The sequence below is a fragment of the Acipenser ruthenus genome, chromosome 32 (genome assembly GCF_902713425.1).
Source record: "Acipenser ruthenus chromosome 32, fAciRut3.2 maternal haplotype, whole genome shotgun sequence".
Classification (NCBI taxonomy): domain Eukaryota; kingdom Metazoa; phylum Chordata; class Actinopteri; order Acipenseriformes; family Acipenseridae; genus Acipenser; species Acipenser ruthenus.
The window spans coordinates 7,924,048-7,947,474 of NC_081220.1; the positions used below are offsets into that span (position 1 = coordinate 7,924,048).

Below are 23,427 nucleotides of genomic sequence, written 5' to 3' on the forward strand. Positions count from 1 at the left end.
AGAAGGCTTTGACCTCGACGTGATTTGAACACTCAACCTTCTGATCTGGAGTCAGACACTCTACCGTTGCGCCACGAATTCCTGCTGTAGTGAATGCTTGTTATGCAATGCTAGAGTGCACAGCAAGCATGCCAAGGGCATGCTAAATCCGATGCTGATACTTGGAAAACACTCGGTATCACCAGGGTCATGGGAAACAGCCGACTCAATATTTGTTCGTAGTCAGCAGGGCTATGAAGTTGTCGGAAGTGTGTTTGATTCTCAGCTTAAAAGTAAAGAAAACATAAAACAAAGCGATTTGCTTTTATAATGTTTATTATTTGAAACGTGGGCATAAACATCGTTGTACTGGCTGGGAATCGTCTCGGGTCAATTACTTGGAAAGCAGCTATGCTGACCAATATATCACCAACGAGGGAAAGCTGGCAGTACTGAGTGACACAGATGACAGATTTTCTCAGCGCGTCTCCTCTGAATGCGCACTGGCACAAAGGGGCTTTGCTCATCTAATGACGTGACAGAATGCAATAATGTATTGGGTTAATTTACCAACAAAAGAAACATAAATAAAAGTGTATGTATTTTTTGTGAATAAACTATCTTGCTTCTACGATGGGACCAGAGACCTTACATCCGCAATCTAATGATCGGCCAAACCCAGAACTACCTTGTCTTGACCAGGGAGTCATATTGTAAAAACAAACTGAAGTGGTTCCACTGGGGATCGAACCCAGGACCTTCTGCGTGTAAAGCAGACGTGATAACCACTACACTATGGAACCTTGTCAGAAAGTGAGTTTTGTGTTTGAAACGCATTGGCAATTATTAACATTACTATGAACAAGTAATAATCTAGAAAGGAAACCGAATCAGACACCATCATGCCGGGAGTAGGGAAGTTGTTTTACCCACATATTTGTTAAGACTATACTTTCAGGGATCATTTCTATAGTTTGTTTCTAGTGAAATGCGTTTCTAGTGTCTGGTCTCGCTAACCATAATGAGGAGTTACAGTGTTTTCTTCTGAGCGCGAAACGGGACTTGAATGCTACTTCACTGTAGCTGTTCTTGATCATTGATGAACATTCCGCTCTCTTTTGGGATCGAGCCCCACGTTGGACGTCCTTTTTAAATACAAAATGTAGATGTTTCTTCGAGGCAACAGAGCAATATCTGATTCTGTTCACATTGTATACAGTATTGCAACAAAATTACTTTTTGGTCGTTGTCATATAGCAATTGCTATTGTAAAATGCGTGCATCGTTTATAGTTATAACGATATTGAAATAAATAGTCTTACTTTTGTGGGTTGGCTTCAAACCGTTTCTGTTTTAACACATGTCATTACATCATTCATGGAGCAACAGTTGGTATGTGCGTAATAAACCCGATCGGGCTTTGATATGACAACCCTAGGCTGTGCTGAAATAAATAATGCGGTTTTCTGCTGTAATGAACGCAGTTTGTCAGGATGGTCGAGTGGTCTAAGGCGCTAGACTTAAGGACTCTGTCTTTCCAAAGAATTCTGTGTTCGGGCTCCAAGTGGATGTGTCGGTTCAAATCCTCCTCTGACAGTTCAATTTTATTTATTCTTAAAAGGAATAAATGTGTTCATTTTACTATAAAAGATTGTTTCAAGGAAATCAACAGCTGATACCAAACTCTTGTCAGAACGCAATACCATTTTAATTTCCATTTTAATTCAGACTAAAATAGCGTTCCTAACACAGATTGCATTTGGTTGTAAACAGACTACTCGTTGAAGTCAATGAAAAATATTTTGTCCAAACATGTATTTAACTTGTTTTAATATTAAAAATAATGTATTAAATTGAATAACATCTCCGTCGGCCACTGGATCGAGGTCTCAGGCTGGGATGCGGACCTTTGAGAACAGTATAAACGATCTATTAGTGGAAGTAGCTTACATCAGAAATGCCCTCGTTTAACATGCTAGGATGATCGACCTCGGCATTCTCCAATTGCTGTTTACATGTTATAACACGTTATGAGTACGAATACAAAGTTGGACACTTTCCTTGTAAGTGGGGGTAAGCACAATTTATTTTCAGATGTAATGTCTTTATTTAACCTCAATCTAGTCCTGCGTAATGCAAATCACATTACTATATTTTTTATATTAGTCAAGGCCTATGTAAAGTGTTCTTAAATTGTTTTAACATTAGCATTGATCAATTTGATGATCCGCTTTCTTTTCTCCCAATACGGTATGCAAAGTATGCAACTTTTCTGCCCACTTTGATCATAGGCAGTTTTATCCCCCCGTTTCGGCTGAAAACCGCATCTGGGTGAAAACTTAAGTGTTTCGAAACGCATTTGTAAAGGCATCGGATTCTATTGTGTTGCCGAGCTGTTGATCGTTTCTCATAATACACAGGTTTACTGGGGTGACAAAAAACGCAAGTCTTGTCAAGCCGAAATAGCTCAGTTGGGAGAGCGTTAGACTGAAGATCTAAAGGTCCCTGGTTCGATCCCGGGTTTCGGCAAATAGTAAGTCTATTTTTGTTTTGTATTATTTTGAACTGAAAAATAGAGCGGTTTTTTTTTGTTCTGTTTAATTGGAAGAAATAACAACGTATCAGAGTGCCATTTTCTAATGTGATTAAGAAATGCAAAAACATCGTCCCTGGGTGGGCTTGAACCACCAACCTTTCGGTTAACAGCCGAACGCGCTAACCAATTGCGCCACAGAGACAAATCGGCTCAACCGAACCTGAGACCACATCTAAGAAGAAAGCAACACGGCAGAAAAGTCTGTAATCACAATTAAATGTATGCAACCCAATGCAAGCAAACTTCAAGCCTTTTATATTTATTCCCATGTATGTAGTCTGCCATTTGCAAATTCAATAAATAAATAAATTAACTAAATAGCACATTTTTCGACGAGAGGTATGTTTTCAGTTTCTTCAAAAAGTAGTCTCAGCTCGTTGATTCAGTCGCTTTAAAATCCACCTCTGTTCCGATGCATCAGCGCTGTGTGCTGTGGCTTGAGCTTGTTTGACGAAGCAGGAAATGCAAAAATGCTAAAACCTGTTATTGCATCACATGACAGACTTAAGGTATACTTCAACGTCTTGGCTGTCTCAAGTTAGTTGGTATTGTTAATGTAAGACCTCGTTGTTGCCCAGTCATTGTATCATATTAATGAAGTAGAGCTTGCCACTTCTCAGCACCGAGCTGACAATGAGTGTTGTTTTCGGGCACCTGCTGGCTGCTAGTGATGACCACTCCAATCTTCAGTCAGGGGGTTGTTGAAGGAAGGGGACACATTTTGAGTGTGCATCTCATACTGGTTTAAATCAATAAGCAAATTTCAAATTGATCATTGATAATGTTGAAACTATTTAAGAACTCTTTCAATAGGACTTGACTAATATAAAAAAATATAGTAATGTGATTTGCACTACGCAGGACTTGATTGTGCTTAAATAAAGACATAACATCTGAAAATAACTTGTGCTTACCCCCACTTACAAGGAAAGGGTCAAACTTTGTATTCGTTCTCATAACGTGTTAGAAAATGTAAACAGCAGTTGGAGAATGCCGAAGTCGATCATCCTAGCATGTTTAACGAGAGCATTTCTCATGTAAGCTACTTCCAGTCATAGATCGTTTATACTGTTCTCAATGATCCGTATCCCAGCCTGAGACCACGATCCAGTGGCCGACGGAGATGATTTTCAAAGTAATATGTTATTTGGAATATTAAAACAATCAAGTTAATTACATGTTTGTACACACAGTATTTTCCAGTGACTTCAACAAGTAGTCTGTTTACAACAAAAATACAATCTGTGTTAGGAACGCTATTTTAGTCCGATTTAAAAAAGAAATTAAAATGGTATTGAGTGCTGACAAGAGTTTGGTATCAGCTGTTGATTTCATTGAAACAATCTTTATAGTAAAATGAACACATTTATTCCTCTGGTCGTGTATTGTCTCGCTGACTGCTATCCACCTGGAAGTCACCTAAAGGATAAGGCACTGGCCTCCTAAACCAGGGATTATGGTTTCGTCAGTTTTATTTAAAACAGTGTGTGTGTATTTGTTCTTGGTCTGTGATATATGTGGTCTGTGTTTATAGATCTTGGCACGTTGCACCAAGTAGTCGTGGCCAAGTGGTTAAGGTGATGGGCTTGAACTCTGTTGGCGTTGTGTCCCTTTTTATGTCTTTGTTGTTAATTCTTAAATGCCTGTTCAACTTAAAGGTATCAATTATTACTTGCTGTACATTAAATTCTTCCAAACTAGTATTTGCAAAGACATTACAAAATTAAATGGTGTGGAATAGAAACAAAGAAGGCTTTGACCTCGACGTGATTTGAACACGCAACCTTCTGATCTGGAGTCAGACGCGCTACCGTTGCGCCACGAATTCCTGCCGGAGTGCATGCTTGTTATGCAATGCTAGAGTGCACAGCAAGCATGCCAAAGGCATGCTAAGTCCGATGCTGATACTTGGGAAAACACTCGGTATCACCAGGGTCATGGGAAACAGCCGACTCAATATTTGTTCGTAGTCAGCAGGGCTATGAAGTTGTCGGAAGTGTGTTTGATTCTCAGCTTAAAAGTAAAGAAAACATAAAACAAAGCGATTTGCTTTAATAATGTTTATTATTTGAAACGTGGGCATAAACACAGTTGTACTGGCTGGGAATCGTCTCGGGTCAATTACTTGGAAAGCAGCTATGCTGACCAATATATCACCAACGAGGGAAAGCTGGCAGTACTGAGTGACACAGATGACGGATTTTCTCAGCGCGTCTCCTCTGAATGCGCACTGGCACAAAGGGGCTTTGATCATCTAATGACGTGACAGAATGCAATAATGTATTGGGTTAATTTACCAACAAAAGAAACATAAATAAAAGTGTATGTATTTTTTGTGAATAAACTATCTTGCTTCTACGATGGGACCAGAGACCTTACATCCGCAATCTAATGATCGGCCAAACCCAGAACTACCTTGTCTTGACCAGGGAGTCATATTGTAAAAACAAACTGAAGTGGTTCCACTGGGGATCGAACCCAGGACCTTCTGCGTGTAAAGCAGACGTGATAACCACTACACTATGGAACCTTGTCAGAAAGTGAGTTTTGTGTTTGAAACGCATTGGCAATTATTAACATTACTATGAACAAGTAATATTCTAGAAAGGAAACCGAATCAGACACCATCATGCCGGAAGTAGGGAAGTTGTTTTACCCACATATTTGTTAAGACTATACTTTCAGGGATCATTTCTATAGTTTGTTTCTAGTGAAATGCGTTTCTAGTGTCTGGTCTCGCTAACCATAACGAGGAGTTACAGTGTTTTCTTTTGAGCGCGAAGCGGGACTTGAATGCTATTTCACTGTAGCTGTTCTTGATCATTGATGAACATTCCGCTCTCTTTTGGGATCGAGCCCCAAGTTGGACGTCCTTTTTAAATACAAAATGTAGATGTTTCTTCGAGGCAACAGAGCAATATCTGATTCTGTTCACACTGTATACAGTATTGCAACAAAATTACTTTTTGGTCGTTGTCATATAGCAATTGCTATTGTAAAATGCGTGCATCGTTTATAGTTATAACGATATTGAAATAAATAGTCTTACTTTTGTGGGTTGGCTTCAAACCGTTTCTGTTTTAACACTTGTCATTACATCATTCATGGAGCAACAGTTGGTATGTGCGTAATAAACCCGATCGGGCCTTGATATGACAACCCTAGGCTGTGCTGAAATAAATAATGCGGTTTTCTGCTGTAATGAACGCAGTTTGTCAGGATGGTCGAGTGGTCTAAGGCGCTAGACTTAAGGACTCTGTCTTTCCAAAGAATTCTGTGTTCTGGTCTCCAAGTGGAGGTGTCGGTTCAAATCCTCCTCTGACAGTTCAATTTTATTTATTCTTAAAAGGAATAAATGTGTTCATTTTACTATAAAAGATTGTTTCAAGGAAATCAACAGCTGATACCAAACTCTTGTCAGAACGCAATACCATTTTAATTTCCATTTTAATTCAGACTAAAATAGCGTTCCTAACACAGATTGCATTTGGTTGTAAACAGACTACTCGTTGAAGTCAATGAAAAATATTTTGTCCAAACATGTATTTAACTTGTTTTAATATTAAAAATAATATATTAAATTGAATAACATCTCCGTCGGCCACTGGATCGAGGTCTCAGGCTGGGATGCGGACCTTTGAGAACAGTATAAACGATCTATTAGTGGAAGAAGCTTACATCAGAAATGCCCTCGTTTAACATGCTAGGATGATCGACATCGGCATTCTCCAATTGCTGTTTACATGTTATAACACGTTATGAGTACGAATACAAAGTTGGACACTTTCCTTGTAAGTGGGGGTAAGCACAATTTATTTTCAGATGTAATGTCTTTATTTAAGCTCAATCTAGTCCTGCGTAATGCAAATCACATTACTATATTTTTTATATTAGTCAAGGCCTATGTAAAGTGTTCTTAAATTGTTTTAACATTAGCATTGATCAATTTGATGATCCGCTTTCTTTTCTCCCAATACGGTATGCAAAGTATGCAACTTTTCTGCCCACTTTGATCATAGGCAGTTTCATCCCCCCGTTTCGGCTGAAAACCGCATCTGGGTGAAAACTTAAGTGTTTCGAAACGCATTTGTAAAGGCATCGGATTCTATTGTGTTGCCGAGCTGTTGATCGTTTCTCATAATACACAGGTTTACTGGGGTGACAAAAAACGCAAGTCTTGTCAAGCCGAAATAGCTCAGTTGGGAGAGCGTTAGACTGAAGATCTAAAGGTCCCTAGTTCGATCCCGGGTTTCGGTAAATAGCAAGTCTATTTTTGTTTTGTATTATTTTGAACTGAAAAATAGAGCGGTTTTTTTTGTTCTGTTTAATTGGAAGAAATAACAACGTATCAGAGTGCCATTTTCTAATGTGATTAAGAAATGCAAAAACATCGTCCCTGGGTGGGCTTGAACCACCAACCTTTCGGTTAACAGCCGAACACGCTAACCAATTGCGCCACAGAGACAAATCGGCTCAACCGAACCTGAGACCACATCTAAGAAGAAAGCAACACGGCAGAAAAGTCTGTAATCACAATTAAATGTATGCAACCCAATGCAAGCAAACTTCAAGCCTTTTATATTTATTCCCATGTATGTAGTCTGCCATTTGCAAATTCAATAAATAAATAAATTAACTAAATAGCACATTTTTCGACGAGAGGTATGTTTTCAGTTTCTTCAAAAAGTAGTCTCAGCTCGTTGATTCAGTCGCTTTAAAATCCACCTCTGTTCCGATGCATCAGCGCTGTGTGCTGTGGCTTGAGCTTGTTTGACGAAGCAGGAAATGCAAAAATGCTAAAACCTGTTATTGCATCACATGACAGACTTAAGGTATACTTCAACGTCTTGGCTGTCTCAAGTTAGTTGGTATTGTTAATGTAACACCTCGTTGTTGCCCAGTCATTGTATCATATTAATGAAGTAGAGCTTGCCACTTCTCAGCACCGAGCTGACAATGAGTGTTGTTTTCGGGCACCTGCTGGCTGCTAGTGATGACCACTCCAATCTTCAGTCAGGGGGTTGTTGAAGGAAGGGGACACATTTTGAGTGTGCATCTCATACTGGTTTAAATCAATAAGCAAATTTCAAATTGATCATTGATAATGTTGAAACTATTTAAGAACTCTTTCAATAGGACTTGACTAATATAAAAAATATAGTAATGTGATTTGCACTACGCAGGACTTGATTGTGCTTAAATAAAGACATAACATCTGAAAATAACTTGTGCTTACCCCCACTTACAAGGAAAGGGTCAAACTTTGTATTCGTTCTCATAACGTGTTAGAAAATGTAAACAGCAGTTGGAGAATGCCGAAGTCGATCATCCTAGCATGTTTAACGAGAGCATTTCTCATGTAAGCTACTTCCAGTCATAGATCGTTTATACTGTTCTCAATGGTCCGTATCCCAGCCTGAGACCACGATCCAGTGGCCGACGGAGATGTTTTTCAAAGTAATATGTTATTTGGAATATTAAAACAATCAAGTTAATTACATGTTTGTACACAGTATTTTCCAGTGACTTCAACAAGTAGTCTGTTTACAACAAAAATACAATCTGTGTTAGGAACGCTATTTTAGTCCGATTTAAAAAAGAAATTAAAATGGTATTGAGTGCTGACAAGAGTTTGGTATCAGCTGTTGATTTCATTGAAACAATCTTTATAGTAAAATGAACACATTTATTCCTCTGGTCGTGTATTGTCTCGCTGACTGCTATCCACCTGGAAGTCACCTAAAGGATAAGGCACTGGCCTCCTAAACCAGGGATTATGGTTTCGTCAGTTTTATTTAAAACAGTGTGTGTGTATTTGTTCTTGGTCTGTGATATATGTGGTCTGTGTTTATAGATCTTGGCACGTTGCACCAAGTAGTCGTGGCCAAGTGGTTAAGGTGATGGGCTTGAACTCTGTTGGCGTTGTGTCCCTTTTTATGTCTTCGTTGTTAATTCTTAAATGCCTGCTCAGCTTAAAGGTATCAATTATTACTTGCTGTACATTAAATTCTTCCAAACTAGTATTTGCAAACACATTACAAAATTAAATGGTGTGGAATAGAAACAAAGAAGGCTTTGACCTCGACGTGATTTGAACACGCAACCTTCTGATCTGGAGTCAGACGCGCTACCGTTGCGCCACGAATTCCTGCCGTAATGCATGCTTGTTATGCAATGCTAGAGTGCACAGCAAGCATGCCAAAGGCATGCTAAGTCCGATGCTGATACTTGGAAAACACTCGGTATCACCAGGGTCATGGGAAACAGCCGACTCAATATTTGTTCGTTGTCAGCAGGGCTATGAAGTTGTCGGAAGTGTGTTTGATTCTCAGCTTAAAAGTAAAGAAAACATAAAACAAAGCGATTTGCTTTTATAATGTTTATTATTTGAAACGTGGGCATAAACACAGTTGTACTGGCTGGGAATCGTCTCGGGTCAATTACTTGGAAAGCAGCTATGCTGACCAATATATCACCAACGAGGGAAAGCTGGCAGTACTGAGTGACACAGATGACGGATTTTCTCAGCGCGTCTCCTCTGAATGCGCACTGGCACAAAGGGGCTTTGATCATCTAATGACGTGACAGAATGCAATAATGTATTGGGTTAATTTACCAACAAAAGAAACATAAATAAAAGTGTATGTATTTTTTGTGAATAAACTATCTTGCTTCTACGATGGGACCAGAGACCTTACATCCGCAATCTAATGATCGGCCAAACCCAGAACTACCTTGTCTTGACCAGGGAGTCATATTGTAAAAACAAACTGAAGTGGTTCCACTGGGGATCGAACCCAGGACCTTCTGCGTGTAAAGCAGACGTGATAACCACTACACTATGGAACCTTGTCAGAAAGTGAGTTTTGTGTTTGAAACGCATTGGCAATTATTAACATTACTATGAACAAGTAATATTCTAGAAAGGAAACCTAATCAGACACCATCATGCCGGGAGTAGGGAAGTTGTTTTACCCACATATTTGTTAAGACTATACTTTCAGGGATCATTTCTATAGTTTGTTTCTAGTGAAATGCGTTTCTAGTGTCTGGTCTCGCTAACCATAACGAGGAGTTACAGTGTTTTCTTTTGAGCGCGAAGCGGGACTTGAATGCTATTTCACTGTAGCTGTTCTTGATCATTGATGAACATTCCGCTCTCTTTTGGGATCGAGCCCCACGTTGGACGTCCTTTTTAAATACAAAATGTAGATGTTTCTTCGAGGCAACAGAGCAATATCTGATTCTGTTCACACTGTATACAGTATTGCAACAAAATTACTTTTTGGTCGTTGTCATATAGCAATTGCTATTGTAAAATGCGTGCATCGTTTATAGTTATAACGATATTGAAATAAATAGTCTTACTTTTGTGGGTTGGCTTCAAACCGTTTCTGTTTTAACACTTGTCATTACATCATTCATGGAGCAACAGTTGGTATGTGCGTAATAAACCCGATCGGGCCTTGATATGACAACCCTAGGCTGTGCTGAAATAAATAATGCGGTTTTCTGCTGTAATGAACGCAGTTTGTCAGGATGGTCGAGTGGTCTAAGGCGCTAGACTTAAGGACTCTGTCTTTCCAAAGAATTCTGTGTTCTGGTCTCCAAGTGGAGGTGTCTGATCAAATCCTCCTCTGACAGCTCAATTTTATTTATTCTTAAAAGGAATAAATGTGTTCATTTTACTATAAAAGATTGTTTCAAGGAAATCAACAGCTGATACCAAACTCTTGTCAGAACGCAATACCATTTTAATTTCCATTTTAATTCAGACTAAAATAGCGTTCCTAACACAGATTGCATTTGGTTGTAAACAGACTACTCGTTGAAGTCAATGAAAAATATTTTGTCCAAACATGTATTTAACTTGTTTTAATATTAAAAATAATGTATTAAATTGAATAACATCTCCGTCGGCCACTGGATCGTGGTCTCAGGCTGGGATGCGGACCTTTGAGAACAGTATAAACGATCTATTAGTGGAAGTAGCTTACATCAGAAATGCCCTCGTTTAACATGCTAGGATGATCGACATCGGTATTCTCCAATTGCTGTGTACATGTTATAACACGTTATGAGTACGAATACAAAGTTGGACACTTTCCTTGTAAGTGGGGGTAAGCACAATTTATTTTCAGATGTAATGTCTTTATTTAAGCTCAATCTAGTCCTGCGTAATGCAAATCACATTACTATATTTTTATATTAGTCAAGGCCTATGTAAAGTGTTCTTAAATTGTTTTAACATTAGCATTGATCAATTTGATGATCCGTTTTCTTTTCTCCCAATACGGTATGCAAATTATGCAACTTTTCTGCCCACTTTGATCATAGGCAGTTTTATCCCCCCGTTTCGGCTGAAAACCGCATCTGGGAGAAAACTTAAGTGTTTCGAAACGCATTTGTAAAGGCATCGGATTCTATTGTGTTGCCGAGCTGTTGACGTTTCTCATAATACACAGGTTTACTGGGGTGACAAAAAACGCAAGTCTTGTCAAGCCGAAATAGCTCAGTTGGGAGAGCGTTAGACTGAAGATCTAAAGGTCCCTGGTTCGATCCCGGGTTTCGGCAAGTAGCAAGACTATTTTTGTTTTGTATTATTTTGAACAGAAAAAAAGAGCGTTTTTTTTGTTCTGTGTAATTGGAAGAAATAACAACGTATCAGAGTGCCATTTTCTAATGTGATTAAGAAATGCAAAAACTTAAGGTATACTTCAACGTCTTGGCTGTCTCAAGTTAGTTGGTATTGTTAATGTAACACCTCGTTGTTGCCCAGTCATTGTATCATATTAATGAAGTAGAGCTTGCCACTTCTCAGCACCGAGCTGACAATGAGTGTTGTTTTCGGGCACCTGCTGGCTGCTAGTGATGACCACTCCAATCTTCAGTCGGGTGGTTGTTGAAGGAAGGGGACACATTTTGAGTGTGCATCTCATACTGGTTTAAATCAATAAGCAAATTTCAAATTGATCATTGATAATGTAGAAACTATTTAAGAACTCTTTCAATAGGACTTGACTAATATAAAAAATATAGTAATGTGATTTACACTACGCAGGACTTGATTGAGCTTAAATAAAGACATTACATCTGAAAATAACTTGTGCTTACCCCCACTTACAAGGAAAGGGTCAAACTTTGTATTCGTTCTCATAACGTGTTAGAAAATGTAAACAGCAGTTGGAGAATGCTGAAGTCGATCATCCTAGCATGTTAAACGAGAGCATTTATCATGTAAGCTACTTCCAGTCATAGAGCGTTTATACTGTTCTCAATGGTCCGTATCCCAGCCTGAGACCACGATCCAGTGGCCAACGGAGATGTTTTTCAAAGTAATATGTTATTTGGAATATTAAAACAATCAAGTTAATTACATGTTTGGACACACAGTATTTTCCAGTGACTTCAACAAGTAGTCTGTTTACAACAAAAATACAATCTGTGTTAGGAACGCTATTTTAGTCCGATTTAAAAATAAATTAAAATGGTATTGAGTGCTGACAAGAGTTTGGTATCAGCTGTTGATTTCATTGAAACAATCTTTATAGTAAAATGAACACATTTATTCCTCTGGTCGTGTATTGTCTCGCTGACTGCTATCCACCTGGAAGTCACCTAAAGGATAAGGCACTGGCCTCCTAAACCAGGGATTATGGTTTCGTCAGTTTTATTTAAAACAGTGTGTGTGTATTTGTTCTTGGTTGGTGATATATGTGGTCTGTGTTTATAGATTTTGGCACGTTGCACCAAGTAGTCGTGGCCAAGTGGTTAAGGTGATGGGCTTGAACTCTGTTGGCGTTGTGTCCCTTTTTATGTCTTCGTTGTTAATTCTTAAATGCCTGTTCAGCTTAAAGGTATCAATTATTTCTTGCTGTACATTAAATTCGTCCAAACTAGTATTTGCAAACACATTACAAAATTAAATAGTGTGGAATAGAAACAAAGAAGGCTTTGACCTCGACGTAATTTGAACACGCAACCTTCTGATCTGGAGTCAGACGCGCTACCGTTGCGCCACGAATTCCTGTCGTGGTGCATGCTTGTTATGCAATGCTAGAGTGCACAGCAAGCATGCCAAAGGCATGCTAAGTCCGATGCTGATACTTGGAAAACACTCAGTATCACCAGGGTCATGGGAAATAGACGACTCAATATTTGTTCGTAGTCAGCAGGGCTATGAAGTTGTCGGAAGTGTGTTTGATTCTCAGCTTAAAAGTAAAGAAAACATAAAACAAAGCGATTTGCTTTTATAATGTTTATTATTTGAAACGTGGGCATAAACACAGTTGTACTGGCTGGGAATCGTCTCGGGTCAATTACTTGGAAAGCAGCTATGCTGACCAATATATCACCAACGAGGGAAAGCTGGCAGTACTGAGTGACACAGATGACGGATTTTCTCAGCGCGTCTCCTCTGAATGCGCACTGGCACAAAGGGGCTTTGATCATCTAATGACGTGACAGAATGCAATAATGTATTGGTTTAATTTACCAACAAAAGAAACATAAATAAAAGTGTATGTATTTTTTTGTGAATAAACTATCTTGCTTTTACGATGGGACCAGAGACCTTACATCCGCAATCTAATGATCGGCCAAACCCAGAACTACCTTGTCTTGACCAGGGAGTCATATTGTAAAAACAAACTGAAGTGGGGATCGAACCCAGGACCTTCTGCGTGTAAAGCAGACGTAATAACCACTACACTATGGAACCTTGTCAGAACGTGAGTTTTGTGTTTGAAACGCATTGGCAATTATTAACATTACTATGAACAAGTAATATTCTAGAAAGGAAACCGAATCAGACGCCATCATGCCGGGAGTAGGGAAGTTGTTTTACCCACATATTTGTTAAGACTATACTTTCAGGGATCATTTCTATAGTTTGTTTCTAGTGAAATGCGTTTCTAGTGTCTGGTCTCGCTAACCATAACGAGGAGTTACAGTGTTTTCTTCTGAGCACGAAGCGGGACTTGAATGCTATTTCACTGTAGCTGTTCTTGATCATTGATGAACATTCCGCTCTCTTTTGGGATCGAGCCCCACGTTGGACGTCCTTTTTAAATACAAAATGTAGATGTTTCTTCGAGGCAACAGAGCAATATCTGATTCTGTTCACACTGTATACAGTATTGCAACAAAATTACTTTTTGGTCGTTGTCATATAGCAATTGCTATTGTAAAATGCGTGCATCGTTTATAGTTATAACGATATTGAAATAAATAGTCTTACTTTTGTGGGTTGGCTTCAAACCGTTTCTGTTTTAACACTTGTCATTACATCATTCATGGAGCAACAGTTGGTATGTGCGTAATAAACCCGATCGGGCCTTGATATGACAACCCTAGGCTGTGCTGAAATAAATAATGCGGTTTTCTGCTGTAATGAACGCAGTTTGTCAGGATGGTCGAGTGGTCTAAGGCGCTAGACTTAAGGACTCTGTCTTTCCAAAGAATTCTGTGTTCTGGTCTCCAAGTGGAGGTGTCGGTTCAAATCCTCCTCTGACAGTTCAATTTTATTTATTCTTAAAAGGAATAAATGTGTTCATTTTACTATAAAAGATTGTTTCAAGGAAATCAACAGCTGATACCAAACTCTTGTCAGAACGCAATACCATTTTAATTTCCATTTTAATTCAGACTAAAATAGCGTTCCTAACACAGATTGCATTTGGTTGTAAACAGACTACTCGTTGAAGTCAATGAAAAATATTTTGTCCAAACATGTATTTAACTTGTTTTAATATTAAAAATAATATATTAAATTGAATAACATCTCCGTCGGCCACTGGATCGAGGTCTCAGGCTGGGATGCGGACCTTTGAGAACAGTATAAACGATCTATTAGTGGAAGAAGCTTACATCAGAAATGCCCTCGTTTAACATGCTAGGATGATCGACATCGGCATTCTCCAATTGCTGTTTACATGTTATAACACGTTATGAGTACGAATACAAAGTTGGACACTTTCCTTGTAAGTGGGGGTAAGCACAATTTATTTTCAGATGTAATGTCTTTATTTAAGCTCAATCTAGTCCTGCGTAATGCAAATCACATTACTATATTTTTTATATTAGTCAAGGCCTATGTAAAGTGTTCTTAAATTGTTTTAACATTAGCATTGATCAATTTGATGATCCGCTTTCTTTTCTCCCAATACGGTATGCAAAGTATGCAACTTTTCTGCCCACTTTGATCATAGGCAGTTTTATCCCCCCGTTTCGGCTGAAAACCGCATCTGGGTGAAAACTTAAGTGTTTCGAAACGCATTTGTAAAGGCATCGGATTCTATTGTGTTGCCGAGCTGTTGATCGTTTCTCATAATACACAGGTTTACTGGGGTGACAAAAAACGCAAGTCTTGTCAAGCCGAAATAGCTCAGTTGGGAGAGCGTTAGACTGAAGATCTAAAGGTCCCTGATTCGATCCCGGGTTTCGGCAAATAGCAAGACTATTTTTGTTTTGTATTATTTTGAACTGAAAAATAGAGCGTTTTTTTTTGTTCTGTTTAATTGGAAGAAATAACAACGTATCAGAGTGCCATTTTCTAATGTGATTAAGAAATGCAAAAACATCGTCCCTGGGTGGGCTTGAACCACCAACCTTTCGGTTAACAGCCGAACGCGCTAACCAATTGCACCACAGAGACAAATCGGCTCAACCGAACCTGAGACCACATCTAAGAAGAAAGCAACACGGCAGAAAAGTCTGTAATCACAATTAAATGTATGCAATGCAAGCAAACTTCAAGCCTTTTATATTTATTCCCATGTATGTAGTCTGCCATTTGCAAATTCAATAAATAAATAAATTAACTAAATAGCACATTTTTCGACGAGAGGTATGTTTTCAGTTTCTTCAAAAAGTAGTCTCAGCTCGTTGATTCAGTCGCTTTAAAATCCACCTCTGTTCCGATGCATCAGCGCTGTGTGCTGTGGCTTGAGCTTGTTTGACGAAGCAGGAAATGCAAAAATGCTAAAACCTGTTATTGCATCACATGACAGACTTAAGGTATACTTCAGCGTCTTGGCTGTCTCAAGTTAGTTGGTATTGTTAATGTAAGACCTCGTTGTTGCCCAGTCATTGTATCATATTAATGAAGTAGAGCTTGCCACTTCTCAGCACCGAGCTGACAATGAGTGTTGTTTTCGGGCACCTGCTGGCTGCTAGTGATGACCACTCCAATCTTCAGTCAGGGGGTTGTTGAAGGAAGGGGACACATTTTGAGTGTGCATCTCATACTGGTTTAAATCAATAAGCAAATTTCAAATTGATCATTGATAATGTTGAAACTATTTAAGAACTCTTTCAATAGGACTTGACTAATATAAAAAATATAGTAATGTGATTTGCACTACGCAGGACTTAATTGTGCTTAAATAAAGACATAACATCTGAAAATAACTTGTGCTTACCCCCACTTACAAGGAAAGGGTCAAACTTTGTATTCGTTCTCATAACGTGTTAGAAAATGTAAACAGCAGTTGGAGAATGCCGAAGTCGATCATCCTAGCATGTTTAACGAGAGCATTTCTCATGTAAGCTACTTCCAGTCATAGATCGTTTATACTGTTCTCAATGGTCCGTATCCCAGCCTGAGACCACGATCCAGTGGCCGACGGAGATGATTTTCAAAGTAATATGTTATTTGGAATATTAAAACAATCAAGTTAACCCATTAATGCCTAGCGTCCCATATATGGGACGGGGTGAAAATGTGCATCTCCTCGGGGGTGTGTTCACTGAAATGAAATAATGAAACCTGTAAAATATTCCCCTCTTATAGTTCTGTTATTCCTGCTTTTATTATTTGGCTGCCAGGTTTTTTCTTCCCTCGGCATCAAATGCAATCTTTCAAATTGAGCAAAAAACGCAAAGAAGCGATAGCTTAGAGATATTGATGCAAATCTATTTAGCCATTATCTTTCATTCTTTTTTTTTCATGAATTTATGTTGGTCAGGGTGTGCTGTAGCTGTACATAACCATTTTATAAAAAAAATGTGCATATTGTCTAAACTGAGCATTGTTTTTGTAGCGTCCCATATATGGGACAGATGCAGGCAGGTTTTTTTCTATGGTAATATAGTTGATGATGGTATTGTTTTTTGTCTGGTGCCATAATTGTTGTGTCTGGTTCCCTTATATTGTTGATTCCCCATGTACCAAGGAATACAATCTATGAAACCAGTGAACTTATTCAGCTTGTCTGACAGGTAATACCTATTTCCTTCTTTAGTATTTTATTCACAGTTTAGATGGCACATTCAAAGAAAAAGTACAGTGTTCATGAAGTTGTTAGTATACTAGAATCAGGAGAGTTTGATGAGGCTGAAATTTTTATTACTCCACCTGATGATGATGGTGCAGACAGTGCAGAAGACAGTGGAGATGAGGACACTGGAGGTAGTGTGAATAACCTGTCTGGAAAGCAGCTGCGAGTAGATGCAGACTTCACTGGATACAGACATGGTCAAAAGGTTTATGACAGCAGAAGTGAAGGTGATGATGCTCCACCTGAAGCTACTGATGCTGAGGAAGTACAGCCAAGTTCTTCTACGATCACCACCTCAAGCTATTCATTTCGAAAACAGGCTAAATCAGCACGACAAAAGTGGTACAAGAAGGATCTGCCAGCAACAGAGCAGAAGAAATTTGAATGGGACAGCACTACACTGCAAATTACTGAGAATGACTGGGCACCACACCTTTGGTTTGAGCAATTTTTTGATGAAGAAGTGATTCAATACCTGTGTGACCAAAGCAAGTTCTATGCATCTTTCAAAGGTAAGCTGAACTTCACTGTCAGTCCAGATGAAATGAGGGCCTTTTTAGCAGTGCTGCTTATAAGCGGGTATGCTGTTGTACCAAGGAGACGTATGAAGTGGGAACAGAATGAAGATGTATGTAATGTTGCAGTATCACAATTGATGAAACGTGATAGATTCGAAGAGATCCTCAGATATTTGCACCTTGCTGATAACAGCAGACTACCTGTTGGAGACAAGCTTGGCAAGATAAGGCCATCCTATGAAATGATGAATGAGAGATTCCTCAAGGCCTTCCAGATTGAACAAAATCTGTGTATAGATGAAGCCATGATTCCCTATTATGGGAAGCACTCAGCTAAACAGTTCATGAAGAGCAAACCAATCAAGTTTGGTTATAAGCTGTGGTGTCTGAATACTCACCTTGGATATCTCATTCAGTGCAAACCTTATGCTGGTAAAGGTGTTACATTACCTGAACTTGGCTTGGGTGGCTCTGTGGTGACAGGACTGATTTCAGTATTACCTAAGAAAGTGACATTCCAGCTAACATTTGACAATCTGTTTACATCACTTCCACTGCTGCAGTACTTGGGTGACAAAGGAATAGGAGCTACTGGCACACTGAGAGCTAACAGAGTGCAGGATTGTCCTGTTTTAGATACAAAGTCAATGTCTAAAAGTCCTCGGGGAAGTGCAGACTACCGCTACAGTTCTACCAATCGTGTGATAGTAACACGATGGAATGATAACAGCGTGGTCACGATGGCATCTAATTGTCAGCCAGTAATGCCTATCGGAAAGGCAAAGCGCTACTCTCGGGCTGAGAAGAAGGTGATTGAAGTTGATGAGCCACAGGTAATTCAATACTACAACAAGTACATGGGTGGAGTTGATAGAATGGACCAAAACATTAGCTACTACAGAATTTCCATCCGCTCAAAGAAGTGGTGGGTTCCCTTCTTTATGTTCATGCCTGATGTGGCCATACAGAATGCATGGCTTCTGTATAGGAACTCTGCAGGGCACAAAAATAGATCCCTGGATCTGCTGGCTTTTCGAAGAGAGGTGGTAAATATGTACAGGCTAAAGTTTTCAGCTGAGGCGAGGAATGCTCCTGGCATTGGTCGGCCACTAACTGCAGGACGCCAAAGAAAGGAGAAAGTGCCTAAAGCTGTGCGATGGGATGAACAAGGTCACTACCCAAAAACAAATCAGACGCAGAGAAGGTGTGCTCATTGCGGCAAGAAGGCTAAAGTTGCATGTTGCAAATGTCATGTTGGACTGCACATTGACTGTTTCAAGCCATTCCACCAACAGTAATTGGCAAAGTGGTGTCAGAGGTCCCCAGTTTGTTTTCAATATCTGTTGACAGAATATCAGGTTGAAGTAAAAATATCAAATATCAAATTACCTTTATTATATGCTGTAAAGCAGGGTTTGCTATGAGTTATGTTTTTTACCACATACTTGTTGATACAATTAAGTTGTTTACTTTGAGTTAATTGATTTACAATAAATGAGAGTTCTTGTTATACAATACGAGTTATTGGTATATAATAAATAAAAATTATTGTTATTTAATAAATAAAAGTTATTGATATATAATATTGTGGTTTATTACTTTATTTAGTATTCATGAATATTATTACTGATATTATTGGTAAGATATATAACATATTAAAACATGTACCCACCTGTGCCTGGCGTCCCATATATGGGACACAGAAAAAAAAATGATTTCTTTGAAAATTTCTAAGGCTAATTTAAAACATACACTAGAAATGTTCATAAGTCACATCTGCGCATAAGTATAGCAAAGGAAACTTAATTCAGAAAATTTAGGCAAGAATGGGTTACATGTTTGTACACACAGTATTTTCCAGTGACTTCAACAAGTAGTCTGTTTACAACAAAAATACAATCTGTGTTAGGAACGCTATTTTAGTCCGATTTAAAAAAGAAATTAAAATGGTATTGAGTGCTGACAAGAGTTTGGTATCAGCTGTTGATTTCATTGAAACAATCTTTATAGTAAAATGAACACATTTATTCCTCTGGTCGTGTATTGTCTCGCTGACTGCTATCCACCTGGAAGTCACCTAAAGGATATGGCACTGGCCTCCTAAACCAGGGATTATGGTTTCGTCAGTTTTATTTAAAACAGTGTGTGTGTATTTGTTCTTGGTCTGTGATATATGTGGTCTGTGTTTATAGATCTTGGCACGTTGCACCAAGTAGTCGTGGCCAAGTGGTTAAGGTGATGGGCTTGAACTCTGTTGGCGTTGTGTCCCTTTTTATGTCTTCGTTGTTAATTCTTAAATGCCTGTTCAGCTTAAAGGTATCAATTATTACTTGCTGTACATTAAATTCTTCCAAACTAGTATTTGCAAACACATTACAAAATTAAATGGTGTGGAATAGAAACAAAGAAGGCTTTGACCTCGACGTGATTTGAACACGCAACCTTCTGATCTGGAGTCAGACGCGCTACCGTTGCGCCACGAATTCCTGCCGTAGTGCATGCTTGTTATGCAATGCTAGAGTGCACAGCAAGCATGCCAAAGGCATGCTAAGTCCGATGCTGATACTTGGAAAACACTCGGTATCACCAGGGTCATGGGAAACAGCCGACTCAATATTTGTTCGTTGTCAGCAGGGCTATGAAGTTGTCGGAAGTGTGTTTGATTCTCAGCTTAAAAGTAAAGAAAACATAAAACAAAGCGATTTGCTTTTATAATGTTTATTATTTGAAACGTGGGCATAAACACAGTTGTACTGGCTGGGAATCGTCTCGGGTCAATTACTTGGAAAGCAGCTATGCTGACCAATATATCACCAACGAGGGAAAGCTGGCAGTACTGAGTGACACAGATGACGGATTTTCTCAGCGCGTCTCCTCTGAATGCGCACTGGCACAAAGGGGCTTTGATCATTAATGACGTGACAGAATGCAATAATGTATTGGGTTAATTTACCAACAAAAGAAACATAAATAAAAGTGTATGTATTTTTTGTGAATAAACTATCTTGCTTCTACGATGGGACCAGAGACCTTACATCCGCAATCTAATGATCGGCCAAACCCAGAACTACCTTGTCTTGACCAGGGAGTCATATTGTAAAAACAAACTGAAGTGGTTCCACTGGGGATCGATCCCAGGACCTTCTGCGTGTAAAGCAGACGTGATAACCACTACACTATGGAACCTTGTCAGAAAGTGAGTTTTGTGTTTGAAACGCATTGGCAATTATTAACATTACTATGAACAAGTAATATTCTAGAAAGGAAACCGAATCAGACACCATCATGCCGGGAGTAGGGAAGTTGTTTTACCCACATATTTGTTAAGACTATACTTTCAGGGATCATTTCTATAGTTTGTTTCTAGTGAAATGCGTTTCTAGTGTCTGGTCTCGCTAACCATAACGAGGAGTTACAGTGTTTTCTTTTGAGCGCGAAGCGGGACTTGAATGCTATTTCACTGTAGCTGTTCTTGATCATTGATGAACATTCCGCTCTCTTTTGGGATCGAGCCCCAAGTTGGACGTCCTTTTTAAATACAAAATGTAGATGTTTCTTCGAGGCAACAGAGCAATATCTGATTCTGTTCACACTGTATACAGTATTGCAACAAAATTACTTTTTGGTCGTTGTCATATAGCAATTGCTATTGTAAAATGCATGCATCGTTTATAGTTATAACGATATTGAAATAAATAGTCTTACTTTTGTGGGTTGGCTTCAAACCGTTTCTGTTTTAACACTTGTCATTACATCATTCATGGAGCAACAGTTGGTATGTGCGTAATAAACCCGATCGGGCCTTGATATGACAACCCTAGGCTGTGCTGAAATAAATAATGTGGTTTTCTGCTGTAATGAACGCAGTTTGTCAGGATGGTCGAGTGGTCTAAGGCGCTAGACTTAAGGACTCTGTCTTTCCAAAGAATTCTGTGTTCTGGTCTCCAAGTGGAGGTGTCGGTTCAAATCCTCCTCTGACAGCTCAATTTTATTTATTCTTAAAAGGAATAAATGTGTTCATTTTACTATAAAAGATTGTTTCAAGGAAATCAACAGCTGATACCAAACTCTTGTCAGAACGCAATACCATTTTAATTTCCATTTTAATTCAGACTAAAATAGCGTTCCTAACACAGATTGCATTTGGTTGTAAACAGACTACTCGTTGAAGTCAATGAAAAATATTTTGTCCAAACATGTATTTAACTTGTTTTAATATTAAAAATAATATATTAAATTGAATAACATCTCCGTCGGCCACTGGATCGAGGTCTCAGGCTGGGATGCGGACCTTTGAGAACAGTATAAACGATCTATTAGTGGAAGAAGCTTACATCAGAAATGCCCTCGTTTAACATGCTAGGATGATCGACATCGGCATTCTCCAATTGCTGTTTACATGTTATAACACGTTATGAGTACGAATACAAAGTTGGACACTTTCCTTGTAAGTGGGGGTAAGCACAATTTATTTTCAGATGTAATGTCTTTATTTAAGCTCAATCTAGTCCTGCGTAATGCAAATCACATTACTATATTTTTATATTAGTCAAGGCCTATGTAAAGTGTTCTTAAATTGTTTTAACATTAGCATTGATCAATTTGATGATCCGCTTTCTTTTCTCCCAATACGGTATGCAAAGTATGCAACTTTTCTGCCCACATTGATCATAGGCAGTTTTATCCCCCCGTTTCGGCTGAAAACCGCATCTGGGTGAAAACTTAAGTGTTTCGAAACGCATTTGTAAAGGCATCGGATTCTATTGTGTTGCCGAGCTGTTGATCGTTTCTCATAATACACAGGTTTACTGGGGTGACAAAAAACGCAAGTCTTGTCAAGCCGAAATAGCTCAGTTGGGAGAGCGTTAGACTGAAGATCTAAAGGTCCCTGGTTCGATCCCGGGTATCGGCAAATAGCAAGACTATTTTTGTTTTGTATTATTTTGAACTGAAAAATAGAGATGTTTTTTTTCTGTTTAATTGGAAGAAATAACAACGTATCAGAGTGCCATTTTCTAATGTGAATAAGAAATGCAAAAACATCGTCCCTGGGTGGGCTTGAACCACCAACCTTTCGGTTAACAGCCGAACGCGCTAACCAATTGCGCCACAGAGACCAATCGGCTCAACCGAACCTGAGACCACATCTAAGAAGAAAGCAACACGGCAGAAAAGTCTGTAATCACAATTAAATGTATGCAACCCAATGCAAGCAAACTTCAAGCCTTTTATATTTATTCCCATGTATGTAGTCTGCCATTTGCGAATTCAATAAATAAATAAATTAACTAAATAGCACATTTTTCGACGAGAGGTATGTTTTCAGTTTCTTCAAAAAGTAGTCTCAGCTCGTTGATTCAGTCGCTTTAAAATCCACCTTTGTTCCGATGCATCAGCGCTGTGTTTTCTGCTTGTTTGACCAAGCAGAAAATGCAAAAATGCTAAAATCTGTTATTGCATCACATGACAGACTTAAGGTATACTTCAACGTCTTGGCTGTCTCAAGTTAGTTGGTATTGTTAAAGTAACACCTCGTTGTTGCCCAGTCATTGTATCATATTAATGAAGTAGAGCTTGCAACTTCTCAGCACCGAGCTGACAATGAGTGTTGTTTTCGGGCACCTGCTGGCTGCTAGTGATGACCACTCCAATCTTCAGTCAGGGGGTTGTTGAAGGAAGGGGACACATTTTGAGTGTGCATCTCATACTGGTTTAAATCAATAAGCAAATTTCAAATTGATCATTGATAATGTTGAAACTATTTAAGAACTCTTTCAATAGGACTTGACTAATATAAAAAATATAGTAATGTGATTTGCACTACGCAGGACTTGATTGTGCTTAAATAAAGACATTACATCTGAAAATAACTTGTGCTTACCCCCACTTACAAGGAAAGGGTCAAACTTTGTATTCGTTCACATAACGTGTTAGAAAATGTAAACAGCAGTTGGAGAATGCCGAAGTCGATCATCCTAGCATGTTTAACGAGAGCATTTCTCATGTAAGCTACTTCCAGATATAGATCGTTTATACTGTTCTCAATGGTCCGTAT

The 23,427-nt window shown here is 38.8% G+C and overlaps 20 non-coding genes across 20 annotated transcripts; 9 read left to right on the forward strand and 11 right to left on the reverse strand.

Moving 5' to 3' along the window:
- Positions 1–709: 709 nt before the first annotated feature.
- On the reverse strand, positions 710–782 carry trnav-uac (transfer RNA valine (anticodon UAC)). The gene has a single exon. It is a non-coding gene; the product is annotated as a tRNA-Val (tRNA).
- Positions 783–921: 139 nt separating this feature from the next.
- Positions 922–1,134, forward strand: LOC131703434 (small nucleolar RNA U3). Its single transcript, XR_009309890.1, has one exon. It is a non-coding gene; the product is annotated as a small nucleolar RNA U3 (small nucleolar RNA).
- Positions 1,135–2,435: 1,301 nt separating this feature from the next.
- trnaf-gaa (transfer RNA phenylalanine (anticodon GAA)) lies at positions 2,436–2,508 on the forward strand. The gene has a single exon. It is a non-coding gene; the product is annotated as a tRNA-Phe (tRNA).
- A 135-nt stretch (positions 2,509–2,643) lies between these two features.
- trnan-guu (transfer RNA asparagine (anticodon GUU)) lies at positions 2,644–2,717 on the reverse strand. Its single transcript has one exon. It is a non-coding gene; the product is annotated as a tRNA-Asn (tRNA).
- Positions 2,718–4,331: 1,614 nt separating this feature from the next.
- On the reverse strand, positions 4,332–4,403 carry trnaw-cca (transfer RNA tryptophan (anticodon CCA)). The gene has a single exon. It is a non-coding gene; the product is annotated as a tRNA-Trp (tRNA).
- Positions 4,404–5,032: 629 nt separating this feature from the next.
- trnav-uac (transfer RNA valine (anticodon UAC)) lies at positions 5,033–5,105 on the reverse strand. Its single transcript has one exon. It is a non-coding gene; the product is annotated as a tRNA-Val (tRNA).
- A 139-nt stretch (positions 5,106–5,244) lies between these two features.
- LOC131703437 (small nucleolar RNA U3) lies at positions 5,245–5,457 on the forward strand. The gene has a single exon (XR_009309892.1). It is a non-coding gene; the product is annotated as a small nucleolar RNA U3 (small nucleolar RNA).
- A 1,509-nt stretch (positions 5,458–6,966) lies between these two features.
- On the reverse strand, positions 6,967–7,040 carry trnan-guu (transfer RNA asparagine (anticodon GUU)). The gene has a single exon. It is a non-coding gene; the product is annotated as a tRNA-Asn (tRNA).
- Positions 7,041–8,651: 1,611 nt separating this feature from the next.
- Positions 8,652–8,723, reverse strand: trnaw-cca (transfer RNA tryptophan (anticodon CCA)). The gene has a single exon. It is a non-coding gene; the product is annotated as a tRNA-Trp (tRNA).
- Positions 8,724–9,351: 628 nt separating this feature from the next.
- trnav-uac (transfer RNA valine (anticodon UAC)) lies at positions 9,352–9,424 on the reverse strand. The gene has a single exon. It is a non-coding gene; the product is annotated as a tRNA-Val (tRNA).
- Positions 9,425–9,563: 139 nt separating this feature from the next.
- Positions 9,564–9,776, forward strand: LOC131703465 (small nucleolar RNA U3). Its single transcript, XR_009309921.1, has one exon. It is a non-coding gene; the product is annotated as a small nucleolar RNA U3 (small nucleolar RNA).
- A 1,300-nt stretch (positions 9,777–11,076) lies between these two features.
- On the forward strand, positions 11,077–11,149 carry trnaf-gaa (transfer RNA phenylalanine (anticodon GAA)). The gene has a single exon. It is a non-coding gene; the product is annotated as a tRNA-Phe (tRNA).
- Positions 11,150–13,434: 2,285 nt separating this feature from the next.
- LOC131703480 (small nucleolar RNA U3) lies at positions 13,435–13,647 on the forward strand. The gene has a single exon (XR_009309931.1). It is a non-coding gene; the product is annotated as a small nucleolar RNA U3 (small nucleolar RNA).
- Positions 13,648–14,949: 1,302 nt separating this feature from the next.
- On the forward strand, positions 14,950–15,022 carry trnaf-gaa (transfer RNA phenylalanine (anticodon GAA)). Its single transcript has one exon. It is a non-coding gene; the product is annotated as a tRNA-Phe (tRNA).
- Positions 15,023–15,156: 134 nt separating this feature from the next.
- On the reverse strand, positions 15,157–15,230 carry trnan-guu (transfer RNA asparagine (anticodon GUU)). The gene has a single exon. It is a non-coding gene; the product is annotated as a tRNA-Asn (tRNA).
- A 4,556-nt stretch (positions 15,231–19,786) lies between these two features.
- On the reverse strand, positions 19,787–19,858 carry trnaw-cca (transfer RNA tryptophan (anticodon CCA)). Its single transcript has one exon. It is a non-coding gene; the product is annotated as a tRNA-Trp (tRNA).
- A 627-nt stretch (positions 19,859–20,485) lies between these two features.
- Positions 20,486–20,558, reverse strand: trnav-uac (transfer RNA valine (anticodon UAC)). Its single transcript has one exon. It is a non-coding gene; the product is annotated as a tRNA-Val (tRNA).
- A 139-nt stretch (positions 20,559–20,697) lies between these two features.
- Positions 20,698–20,910, forward strand: LOC131703439 (small nucleolar RNA U3). Its single transcript, XR_009309895.1, has one exon. It is a non-coding gene; the product is annotated as a small nucleolar RNA U3 (small nucleolar RNA).
- Positions 20,911–22,211: 1,301 nt separating this feature from the next.
- trnaf-gaa (transfer RNA phenylalanine (anticodon GAA)) lies at positions 22,212–22,284 on the forward strand. The gene has a single exon. It is a non-coding gene; the product is annotated as a tRNA-Phe (tRNA).
- Positions 22,285–22,415: 131 nt separating this feature from the next.
- Positions 22,416–22,489, reverse strand: trnan-guu (transfer RNA asparagine (anticodon GUU)). The gene has a single exon. It is a non-coding gene; the product is annotated as a tRNA-Asn (tRNA).
- Between the last annotated feature and the right edge of the window lie 938 nt (positions 22,490–23,427).